Source organism: Frieseomelitta varia, unplaced genomic scaffold, assembly GCF_011392965.1.
Source record: "Frieseomelitta varia isolate USP_RPSP 00005682 unplaced genomic scaffold, Fvar_1.2 scaffold_816, whole genome shotgun sequence".
NCBI classification, from domain to species: Eukaryota; Metazoa; Arthropoda; class Insecta; order Hymenoptera; family Apidae; genus Frieseomelitta; species Frieseomelitta varia.
Window position 1 is genome coordinate 554,830 of NW_025110608.1, and position 13,158 is coordinate 567,987.

At 38.5% G+C, this 13,158-nt stretch overlaps 1 protein-coding gene across 1 annotated transcript in view; it reads right to left on the minus strand.

Annotated features, from left to right (window-relative positions):
• Positions 1–250: 250 nt before the first annotated feature.
• LOC122536230 (cell division cycle 20.4, cofactor of APC complex-like) overlaps positions 251–13,158 on the minus strand; it is a 318,886-nt gene continuing 305,978 nt past the window's right edge. Inside the window, exon 12 of the mRNA XM_043668422.1 lies at positions 251–317. The gene's annotated coding sequence lies outside the window, so the exon portion shown is untranslated. The remainder of the gene's footprint in view (positions 318–13,158) is intronic.

Sequence of the window (13,158 nt, forward strand, 5' to 3'; positions counted from 1 at the left end):
CTTTCCGCTTTGGTCGTTGAAGCTAGAAGGTCTTGGTGTGTGGGATTGGGATGGTGTTCAGCTCTTATTTGTATCGCTGTATCGCTAATGTAGGAAGCTATCGATGCTCTCAATGAAGCGTTTCCTCTAATTTTGCATGGAAACGATCGACGAACCTTTTTTCGTATCGTTTATCATAGCATCACCTCGTAAATATAACGATGTAGCACTGGAAATAATCATTCAAATGGTATTTGACAATTTTGCTGATTATATCTTCCTGTGACGTGTGATATCGTTTAAACTTGGAGCAATCGTCAACGTGCATTGCGGGTTTGCTAGAACAAATATACAAGAGTTAGTGATGCGAATAGTTTCAATCTCTGGAAAAATAATATCATCCACCATTTTTCGAATTTTCGTAAGAAGCAATAAAAAGTCTGGTTTATGTGAATTATTCCGAATTTTGTCAATTATCGAGTGTCAATTGACTCAGGACTTTCAGAAATTTCTTCTTCTGAAATTTTTTTGTTCCTCTTACGTCTTTCAGGAGTCTGTTCTGTTATTATACTCCTATACATCGCATCATACAACACCAAATGTACATGTTCGTTATAATTATCAGCAAATTACAAAAAGAGAAAGCTTTTAGCTAGATTTAAGTACGATGTCCTCCCAGAAGGGACGGTCGAGCGCAAAAAATAAAAATTCAAATTATAAATATCCTGCGAGCAAATCCTTTCCCTCGCGTGGAATTATCGCCCAATTAACCACCAATTAATTACCTCTCCCAATTAATCAAGCCTACGAACCAAAGACAATTATTGACAATCACCGTGTGCGCTGTCATCACATGCCACTAACAACTTGCGCTGGTAACTGATTGCGGACCATAACGAGTGACCAAACTATACACAATAATTCGTCGCTTTCTGTTTGAACTCGTCGGTATGATATCACTGGACAGAAATTATTGAGAAGTAACAAATTTATTATTTGTTTCGCCTGGGTTGTACTTAAATATACTTAGAACTGAGGAAATATTGCAATTTTGGGACAAAAAATTCTCGACGTGCGTGGCACGTCATCCCACCGCAAGAGTTTAAGGCTTCTTTAACCACTTGCGCTGGCAACTGATTGCGGACCATAACGAGTGACCAAACTATACACAATAATTCGTCGCTTTCTGTTTGAACTCGTCGGTATGATATCACTGGACAGAAATTATTGAGAAGTAACAAATTTATTATTTGTTTCGCCTGGGTTGTACTTAAATATACTTAGAACTGAGGAATTATTGCAATTTTGGGACAAAAAATTCTCGACGCGTGTGACACGTCATTCCAGCGCAAGAGGTTAAAATGTGAGTATTACACGTATTACTCCCACGACTTTCTGTCACGAAGTTCGTCCAGCTCGGTAATAAATTAACGAGCAATATCCCGTCGATCCAACCGGCGCAATTACAATATGTCCAATCGATCTAATGGCTCCTTTACTCATTGTCTGGATACGAAGGGAGACCGAGGATTCGCCGGTTGACGTACCCCTTCGACTTGGACTTTCACGACGAGACACCTGTGACGTGGTCGAGGCATTGTGCCGACATTTCACAGGTGACTCCACCTTCTGCAATCCGGGTTATACTACCACCTCGAACACTGCAATGCACGTTGTATTATCTTGCCGCCGAACCCGCAGATCCTTCGACAAGATACCCATTGTCTGGGAAGGTTACCGTACTGCCCACACCGAGCCTGCCGACCACGTGCACACTCTCTCCCCCATATTCATCCGTCCGTCTGAACAAATGCTCGCTCTTCGAGCATCTTCTTCTTCTTCTTCTTCTTCTTCTTTCTCTTCTTTCCCTTCTTCTTCCGATTTCTGTTGTTGGTTACCTTGTTGTACCATCGTCCCGAGAGAGAGATTGGACGTTTGTGGTCGAGGGAAGGGTTGAACGGGTGTGTTGTTGAATCGATCGAGTTTCGTCGAGTTCCTCGAGTTGATTTTACGACGTTAACAGCAGACGCGAGAGTAAAGTAGTTTAACAAAGTTTGACGAAGTAGTTTGGCAGAGTGAAATATTCTCAAACTGGTTCAAACGAGTTAGTTTCAATCGCAGAATTGCAGTTTCTTGTAAATGCAAATAAGATCTGCTGTTGTTGAAATGAGTTGTAATGATACATAAAGAATCAAGAAATACTACGATTAAACTAATATTTTATTCCGTGTATGCACTTCGCTCAAATTCATTTCTTCCATTTTCCTTTTCGAGCCACTAATTGCAAACTAAACGTTGCAAGTTAAATCAGAAAGATTTTGAATTTACGAGATTTGAACGAATTTCGAGCAAAAATTGCTGGACAATGACGCTTAATATTGTATATAATTAAAGTGATCGGAGTGGTTTTATTAACACAGTAGCAATATTAAGATATTGAGAACAGAAGCAATTTAAGAGACCGAATCAACAGTAACGAATAATCCATAGTAGGTAGTAAAATAATAAACTATTACCGACGATTATTTACTAGCATAAAAATTTCCATCCGAAGCATTAAAGTAAACTTCACAATAAAATGGAATGCAACACAATTCACTCTTATTTTCGAAAAAAAAAAAAGAAATCATTTAGCTCTCGAAGAAATACACTTTCTACAAAATTTCCAACAAACAATTTCCAGTGTCAGATTGTGTCCTTAAATTTCAATCTCACTGTTAGACCAGCACTCTCTTGGAGAGAATATCGCGAACGTGGCAGTAACATAATGGAGGTTACAATCCTGATTCCATTATTTCCTCTCCCCCTCTCTATTTTTCCCTTTAATCAATCGGAAGTGAAGCTCTGGCCTTCGTTCCTCGGCGGAATTCTCGACAAGGTATCCATTGTTCGGGAAGCACGTACCATTTCCAGTTGATTTACTCGTACAAATGTTTCTTCCTCTCAGGATGCTCGGCCGGGTTTCCAAGCGAAGCGCCGACAGTTCCTTTGTCGATTTTGATTTGTTGCTTCTCGCATGGGCAGCGGCTTCGCGGTTTCGTGGATAAATAAGAAAGAGAGAGAGAGAGAGAGAAAGAGAGACGAGCTACCACTCGAACGAGGTAAATGCCTGGTGCCAATGTCGGCAAATAGAAATACATTACTCAACAACGTCGAGAACCACGCTGTTCTTATCCTTCGTCTTATTTCGCTTTACCTCGCTTGCTCGTTTATTTCCTATCGCGTCGTTCAACGCAGCGGTTCAACTTCTTGAAAAAGTTGGCTTGTTAACCTCTGTCAAATTCCTATTGTCAATTTATCGAATTGATGACAACTTTATTTCACATTCAGATATTTGCGAAAGGAATTTAACTTTTATTGGAAGTTAACTAGTTAACTTCTGTAAAATTCTGTAAAACTTAATCGAATAATAATATAGTTCACTTCACATTCATTTTCAGAAATTACGAAAGAACTTTCGCATCAAAATTGCGTTCCTTTCTGAACTTTTACTAATTTTTATTATTAATTTGAAATTGATGTTAAGCAGTTTCGTTTGTCGCGGTATATATTTCTGATTGAACGAATTCTCCAAATTCACATTATTTAGATATAAAACAGTGGTCAGACGTCAAAATTTTGTTCTTTCCTGAATTTTTTTACTAATTTTCTTGTTAACTTAAAATTGACGTTAAATAGCCGTAATTTGAAATTGATATTAATAGTAATTTCGTTTGTCGAGATATATTTTTGATTGACAATGAGGCAATTCTCCAAATGTACGACACTATTTGAACCTAAAACGGTAGCGACACCAAAATTTTGTTTCTCTTTGAATTTTTTTATAATTTCGTTGTTAGTTTGAAATTTAGCGGTCGTTAGTAGTAATTGAAATTGGTACTAATAGTAGTTTCGTCGCAGTATATTTTTCATCGAGCCAATCCTCTAAATTCACGACATTGTTTGAACATAAAAACAGTGAACTTGTAATTATTGAATCCAGTGTGTCTGCTGTAGTTACGCGTTACGAGCTAAACGTACAAGTTTCTTAACAACAGCTACCCGTACTGTTGATCTATAATTACGAATTAATAAAAGCTCAACGCCCAATGCCGCTGGCCTAATGACAACGCCAATATTAAAAATATCTGCGCCAAACAGAAGAATCGCTCGCAAATATCTTCAATATCGGCTATCGGGGAGACTGATTTTCAACAGGCAAGAAACCTAATTTACTCCAACAGCGATCAACGTCGTTTTCATCCATCGCGACGCGAGGAAACAGTGCTCGGGATGAATCGTTAGTACATCCCCCCTCCCCTCCCCCCCACCGGTTGGGGGAAAACTGAAGTTTTCAGCTAAACCCGGAATGGACGGTAATGATAGTAACAGCCTGATTAGGCCGAGATTAACCATGACGGCGGACTGTAATTTTCCACTATACCAGCCTGGATGAAATTCGCAATTACGCGTTCTCTTCATCCTCCCTTTAAATATATCCCGTTTCTTTCCACCGCTGTCTTTGTTCAGCAGCCAGCAGCATTTGCTCGCTAATACGAACTCGATCGAAGACGAAGATAGCAATTTCATCGTGAGTTCGAACCTCCGCGAGTATTTAAGCTCTCCTAAGAGCGGCAGTATACTTGGGGCTAGATGCAATCTGAAAGATACGAACTATGCGTCGGAGGGGACGAGAAAAATTCCCACAGTCATGGCAAATGTAACTACCAGCGGGTTGGTACAATTGAATTGCATGTCGCAACCGAGGATATCGTGAGTAGGAGGGAGAGGATGAGAGAAAAATTTCGAAAGCGTGGCAATTGTCGTAAATTACGAATCAATTCGCAAGACGAAAAATCGTCCGCGTTTTACGAGGATATCGTTTAATCGGCCGTTATCGCGCACGTGAAATGTGAAAGGTGTATAAAATATATGTATGTGCATACGTACGTTGTTAGTCGAGATACTTGGCAATCTTCTCGAAACCTCGATCAAGCACACAAGTGTGATATACGGTGCAAATATTATTACGATTAGTATTTTGATCAATTTATCGCCGGTGTCGTAGAATAATAATTTGCGAGAGGTTGCAATTTATTGTGTATTGTTGTGGTGGTGTTGTGTCATGCTTACGCATGTCAGAATAATTACACTATTAAAACGTTGAGGCATCAGTCTCTGAATTTATTTCTCCCCAATTATTTTGCTAGTAATTCCACCATATTTGTGATAAGCAATTTATCAAAAGAATCGTAGAGTTACGCCACTGAATATTATTTCCGCCTGAATATTATTATGAAGATTTCATTTCGAATTGGATACGAATAGTAAGAATTTTGCACTAGATTGAATTATTTCATACGTATATTTTAAATATCGTTGATTGTCTTTATTATACAATAGAGTGGAAAATAAAAATATTAAAATACAAAATACTCTATAATTAAATACCATTGAATTTTCTAAATCATTTACAATCTATTGATCAATCTTCCAACTGAAGATTATCCAAAAGACCAAAAGATCATCCGCAATCAAATAAACTCGTCAGTCTTCAAATTCATCTAAGAATTTAATTCGACGAAAATCAAAAGATTTTAGTGCGAATGAATGAAAAGATTGGAGCCAAAGTCGATTTCCATTTGAAATCCTTCCCCTTCGCGTCTTTCTTTACTTTCCTTTATTAATAAATATTAATAAAATCTTTATTATCAAAATTAATAAAATTAATTTTGTCGTTGGGACAGATCAATATCGCGAGGAAGCAACAGCGGGCGAAAACAGTGGCTAGAATCGCCGACCTCGAGGTCGAGCAAGCAATTAACAAGGGTGAGGCATTTATGATTTAATAGATCAATTGCAATTGACACGAGGTTAACCTCGTGCCCGTCAGCCGAGCTTGTAATAGCTTCCAGCGTCTGCTCTCTCGCGGTCTGCACTCTTTTTGCGAGCATTCCATTCGTCGATCTCTCAGACTCCGTTACCATCGTTCGCTCATTAAGATTATAATAACTCCAAGCAAACAATAACCGTGCCTTTTACCCTGTCTCCGTCCCATTGGTTCTCGATCGCAAAGCCAATGTCTCTTCAAACACGCCCGATTTAATATGCCGGGTTTTTTGTACTCTTTTTTTTTTCTTTTTTCTTTATTGTCTTTTCAATAAATTCCCTCCCCGACTCGCGTAATTGCTCGCTTGATGAGATAATGATAACACTTGCGAACGATTAACCGTTTTAGCGAAACAATACGCTTCAGCTTCGGACGGCTAGTTCGTTAAAATTTCTTTAGCCAGATAGTTAATGATCTACAGTCCCCATTTTCTTTTCTGAACTGGCTCGAGAACCAGTTCTCGGGGAATCTGATGGCCGTGCTCGCTGAAACTGATATTCAACGCGAGTGTTTCCCAGCGAAATAGAAATCGCGCGATTTTGGTACTTCGGGAGAAATTAATTCCACGTGCAACGTTGACATTATTATCTTGGTACAAATGATGAAATTCCAAGCAGAAATTGTCGATAAATTATTGATCTAGAATTATATATTTATATTTGTGTCGATGTCCGTAACATCTCAAAAAGTTGCATATTACGTGCTTTCCAATTTCAACGATTTAGTAACAAATTTCAATAAAAATTATCACCGCATCGAAAACTCGTATCATCGTGGAAAGAATAGATGGTAAATGCAAAATGTGTCGGAAGAACACGGCCGAGTCGTGCAACGAAACCACTCCGTGGCGTTTCCCGGATGGCAATTTAACGCGTTGCACGCTTATTATCGCATACGAGCGTGTTTTCGATACCCCATAAAATTAAGAGGTCGCGAAACCGTGAGCGGGAGGGAAATGGGAATCGAAGCGGAGTGAAACTCTATCCAGGAAAGAGAACTGACCGCGTTCGTTCTCTTCGGCACGGCGCAACAGAGAGCGCTCCCTCCCCATCCCGTGCAACTGTTCGGTGTTTCTCGCGGATTGCGTTGCGGGTCTAATGTCAGGAAAGGCTGGCCAGGCGAAACGGGCGGATAAAAGCGAGAGAGGAAATTACGGGGAGCCGACACAGTCACGAGAAGGCCTTCTAAGGTCGCCACGAGAACGAGAATTCTCCAAATACCTCTTCGCTGAGGTCGCGCTCAATCGGCTCGATCATCGGCGAATTGTTCGTGACCGTACACACAGTGGCTCGTCCATCCGGTCGGTTCGAGGCAATATTTAAGTGAAAAATTCCTCCACCCGGTGCACGGTGTAGAAGTTTTCCGGTAGATACGTAAAATTATATATTTTCTAGCTTGAAATTTATTCTAACGAATAATGAATCTTGAAACTCTTTATAATGAATATTGAAACTAGAAAGTACACTGTACAATGAGAAAATAACTTTAATCGCGTTGAAAACGTATAAAAGCAACGATGAAGTTAAAACATAAAGCAGGAAATTCGTTCGGTGTGCAAAAAATGGCGAAATTCGGAGCGTCGAGTGCCTCGAAATGAGTGATTTATTGATTTGATCGAGATCATTATTAGTGGTCCAGTTTTTATTATTTCTTCGATGCATGTAATGCAATATTTATAATTTATAATTAGTATGTATAATTTATAATTAGTATTATATGTATAATTAGTATTTATAATTAGTATTTATATGTATAATTTATAATTAGTATTTATAATTTATAATTGTTTTATTAGCTGAAATTTATCAGGTGATGAGTGACTTTTACAAATGCAATGAATTTGAACGTATAGAACGTAATAATGTATCTAAATGTAACAATACAACGAGTAATAATAAAATACTACACATGTAAAATATAACGTGTAAAATATTTATAATAAAAGCAGAATGCTCGTTAGAATTTTTAATAATAAATTTCCATTTCTTTAGTTGTAAAAAATATAAAAATAAATCTAAAAATAAATATAAAAATAAATATAAAAATAAATATAAAAATATAAATTTGCTACGATAGTATTAATCTATTAATTACTCTACTGCAAACATATAGGGTGAAATCACTTCCTACTAAAGTAAATCCGTAATTTTTAATTTAATTTCAAAATTAATAAAATTAACTTTTTCTCTCGCAATTTGACGTTTTATTAAAAAAAAAAAAAAACAATAGGTGGAAAGAAACTTTCGGCCTACCCTATATATTTTCAAAATCTCGAATACACGTGGCACACTTACTCACAAAATTCCAGTCGACGGCGGAAAATTTTTCGCTTGAACATTCCGAATAACAGTGAGTCGAGAATAATCTGTAATAAACGATAAATAACAGACACATTATCACTCGTATCGTAAAACCCTCTCACGATTGCACGCACGCTTACGGCACTTTCTCTTCCTGAGCGTTGTATTTTTCCCTCGGCGAGACTCAGAGGAGACCGACCTTTCCCCGATGGATCGGGGATCGCGGCGTTTATTTCGTCGCCGAGCATATTGTTTACAAATGATTCCGGGCCTACGATCTACGATCTCGGAATGCGATCAGAGAGCCACGGCGGCAAACGTGGGTTCCGTTTTTACCTGTGCAAAGATCAGCCGGCTGAACGGAAAACGACGAAAGGCGTATTAAAGTTTCGGATTATATCCTTCGGCGTGATTTTTCTCGGCGCACCTCGCGCGCATACCTGTCGTATCTTTCCATATAGCGGCTAAGTCATTGTCGATCTAGCTTCGTTGCTCGTTCGCCATTATGAAAACGAAACGTTTCTATTCGATCGACCGGCGTACACCCCCGCTCAAAAGTCGCGGGACACGCGTGTCCGCTTCGAAAGTTGGAAAAGTTGAACGACACTGCGCGTCAAGCATTAATAACAGCTAATTATGCAGCGTTTAATCACAAAGCATCGGTAATAGCTAATTACATCAGGTTAATACGTAATGAGATATTGTTTTCCTTTAAATGTAAGAAACAATCATTTCTACATGATTCAGCACGCTTCTCCCAAATTTGTAATAATTATCGATTATAATAATTCCAACGTTACAGTGGTCGTCAGTTTAAAAATTCCAAAATCTTGTTATAGGACGTTATAGTTTAATTTTGTTTAGTCGATTTGTTGAAAAAAATTGTCTATGGTGAAGTGTATAGGATGGAATATCAATATTCTGTATCAATGTAGAGTATCAATGTAATGTATATATACACAATAGAGTTAATAGAAGATTAACTCTTCAACATTTTCCAAATATTAAATGCACGTTTCCAATCCATTTTAAAACATTTTTAAATAAAAGTTTACATAAGAGAGGCACAGATTCTAAACATCCCAGACGATAATTCATCTCCGTTATTGCATACCTTCACTATTGAAATTTTCTTTATACACGTTATTAAATACACGTTAAATATGAAATACACGTTTCGAATCCATTTTAAAACATTTTTAAATAAAAGTTTACATAAGAGAGGCACAGATTCTAAACATCCCAGACGATAATTCATCTTCGTTATTGTTTCTTCATTATTGAACATGCAGTAAATTTCCTCTTCTTTAACTCTGGCAACTAATAGTTGATAAAACAATTTCAATCAAAATACGCGAATAAAATTTCATTATTCACGAGATAAGCTCCAAATATCCCATAAATAAAAAGCGTTCCACGACTTTTGAGCAGGAGTGTATGCCTGCTTTCTTCGATCTCGTTACCACGTCGTGTCCGATCGGGAATTTTAATAAAGAAAAACGCCGTCGTAAATACCGATATCGCGTAACAACTTAATGGATCCACGGGAACAACACCGAAACAGCCGCCCCGTCGGTTTATAAAACGCGACGTGACGCAATAATTAACACATAATTCCGGGCACGGCATCTTAATGTCCCCAGGTGCACAGAAACGCGGTTACTTAGCGCCGTTCCACTTAGGTTTCGCGAGTTATTACGATTTAGCGTGCCCCTGACGCGTGCATCGATAAGCACAACGATAATTATCTTTGTCGCGGGCAAGGTGTGTCCCCGGGTTGAGTCGAAAGACCGAAAGTTATTATCCAATGTGTTTGTGCTGTCGGTTTGGCCGTTGCAACAGTGATTTCTACAAACAACGAGACAGCCTGTGCATAGCATGTTCATTGCATGTTTCCTCTCGCGTGGAAATTTTGTCGTTCGTTTTCTCCAACGAATTCGAGAATTGTCGCGCAATAGAAATAAATTGTTGGGAAATAGCGAGCGAAGAAGACATTTTTTGTAATTTTAATTTCATTTCATTTTATTTGGCTGCCCTTCGTTTCGTTGCAGCATCGTCAAGTTGACATCAAGAACTTGATTTCGATAATCAAGGCTTCTAACAAATATCAAGCCTTAAATTAAAATAGAGGATTAAATTAAGAAAAAGCGAAGGTAGATACATTTCTTTTTTTATTCTCTTATTTATTTATTTATTTTTTTTTTCATTTTATTAACACTGCAACGGTGTAGTGTATTCACCAGTAATAGTCATTTTTGATACTGGTAACCGACAACGTTACTTTTCAGTGTCAGATGAGTTTCAGCATGGCTATCAAAAATTATGTCTAAATATACACGCATACATACATACATACATATATCATATGTCATATATCATATATATATCATTTATATATTATATATTTAGTAGATTATTTTATTAAATTGTTAGATTTTATATTCATTTGTTTATCACGTATTTAGTAGATGCTTCTATCTTTTTACTTTTTAATATATAATTAAATAAACAGATAGCAAAGAATCCTTCCGTTCCATCCACAATTAATAGTTTCATAAAATCTCAATAGAGTTTGCTGCTCCCTGACGAAAGTTACACCAAGAGCAGCTGGAGCACTTGCAAAGAAACAATTAGTCCATAGTGTCAAGGTACCCTTGTTGCTGGATACGGATCTGTGACTGTGATAACACAGATCCGCGTTCACAACCATTCGCAAAATCGTGGAGTAACGATGGAATTCATCGTCGAGCAACAGGCAACAATAAACAGGGACGGGGAAAAAACCGGAAGATCGTGGAAACGATAGTCAGAGGCGGCGAGCCGCTGGCTCGGAATAACCGGCGAGCGGCGAAGTTTCAGGATAAAACAGCGCGGTTAATTACCTAACGATTGGTAATTGCTCACTTCGATGGCTGGCCGATTGCTTCCTCGTTCCTCGGGCCGGCTCGTCCAATGCTCTCCGTTGGCACCAGAACACGGCGCGCTTTGTGTAACGCGACGAAGAAGAAAAGGGAAGGAAAAAGTAATCTATCGATTGATACGCCGGCTGGTTGCTTAGTCACTCAGTTAGGCAATTAGCTGCCCCGTTGGCTAACTCGCGTACGCGCACGGGGGATAAACGAGCGGCTTGATTAAAGTATGATAAGCATTAATCGCCGAGCACTATGACATTCGAGCGGTCTGGCTAAATTATTAATAAGCCACGGCTAGCAAGAGAGAAAGAAAAAGAAACACACGCTTCCTGCTTTCTAATCGCACACGTGTCTGTCTACGTTCCTCGACTTTGGTTGTTTCCACAGCCTTTCGTCGTAATTAGAGAAGTATGAATTGTCAAGCGTTTTACTAACTGCGTGGAGATTCTATAATTTTCGTGGTCTGTTTGCCCCGTCTATTTATTATTTCTAGTCGAGTGAGGGAGCTTGAATTTTATACGTTGAAGATTATACGAAGTGGAGTCGCGAACGAAAAGGGAACCGTTGGAATGAAGAATATAATTAATTCGGAGAGGGTGGAGAGGGGGGGGGGGAGTCTGACCGAGTGGTTGAATAAAGCGACGCCGACTCTAATAAGTAGCCACGTTTGAATAAATTATATCGCAACACGTTTTAACATAACTTACGTAGAACACGCTGGAGAAATGTTGCAGAGCGAAAGAAATCTGGTTTGCGCATTTACGCAGGGAGCTGTTTCCTATCTTCAGAAACAATCTCGTAGCGTTCATTCTTGTATTTTACAGAATAAAAGATTTGATAGAATGAAAGAAATGTCGGTTTGCATCAGGGGATGAAATTCATTTCATTCGTTTAAACGACGAGTACGAGGGTATGTGAATAGAAATTGATTATTGTTATTGAAAGAAAAATAATTCAATTTTCACTATTTAGTTAATCTATGGTAGTCGCCGCGTTGGCATAACTTCAATAACGAGATAGAACAATGACTCGTTTTCCATGAATAAGCGATGCAGGCGAACGAACTTCGACTTCGGATGATGGTTGTACTACAGGCCGCGAAACGCGCGCGTTTCATCCTCGGATGAGACGAGAGGATCGTGTGATCTTCGTGGCGGCGACTGCCCCGTCATTCGTTGACATTTTCTGCCCATCGTGGCTGTCGCGTCGTACAAGGAGATGGTGGATACACGGCAGCGATATTATCATACGTCCGAGTCAGCCAGGGGACGTTGCATGCAACTATTCTCTTCCTCGGAGGCCGTCCTCGCCGATAACGATCGAGGCCGAGCCGAGAAACTTTTCAACCCGCGATCTCTCGCGGTGTCGATGTTCAACTTCACCGACGATCCGGTCACGAAGCTTCGACTTCGAGTTTCCTCCAGTGATAATAAACAGCGCGGAAAATCCGGGCCGAGTGTCTCTGCAATTCGAAATTTGGAGCGTTTGAGATGTTTGGCATTGTTGGATCGTTGAATCGAGTATTTTTTGGAATTTAAAAATCGTTGAATATTTCGCACATTCAGATTTAACGTTTTTTGGAATTTGAAATTGTCAGATTTTTAGATTTGGCGTGTTTGAGATATTTGGAATCGTTGGATTATTGATTGAGTATTTTTGGAATTTAAAATTGTCAGATACATATTTGGCACATTCAGATTGAATATTTTTGGGATTTGAAATTTTTTTAAATGTTTGGAATATTTGGAGTTGGTTGAGTATTTTTGGAATTAAAAATCGTTGAATATTTGGCACATTCAGATTTAACGTTTTTTGGAATTTGAAGTTTTCAGATTTTTAGATTTGGCGTGTTTGAAATATTTGGAATTGTTGGATTATTGGTTGAATATTTTTAGAATTTGAAATTTTCAGATATTTGGCGTATTTGAGATATTTGGAATCGTTGGATTATTGATTGAGTATTTTTGGAATTTAAAATTGTCAGATACATATTTGGCACATTCAGATTGAATATTTTTGGGATTTGAAATTTTTTTAAATGTTTGGAATATTTGGAGTTGGTTGAGCATTTTTGGAATTAAAAATCGTTGAATATTTG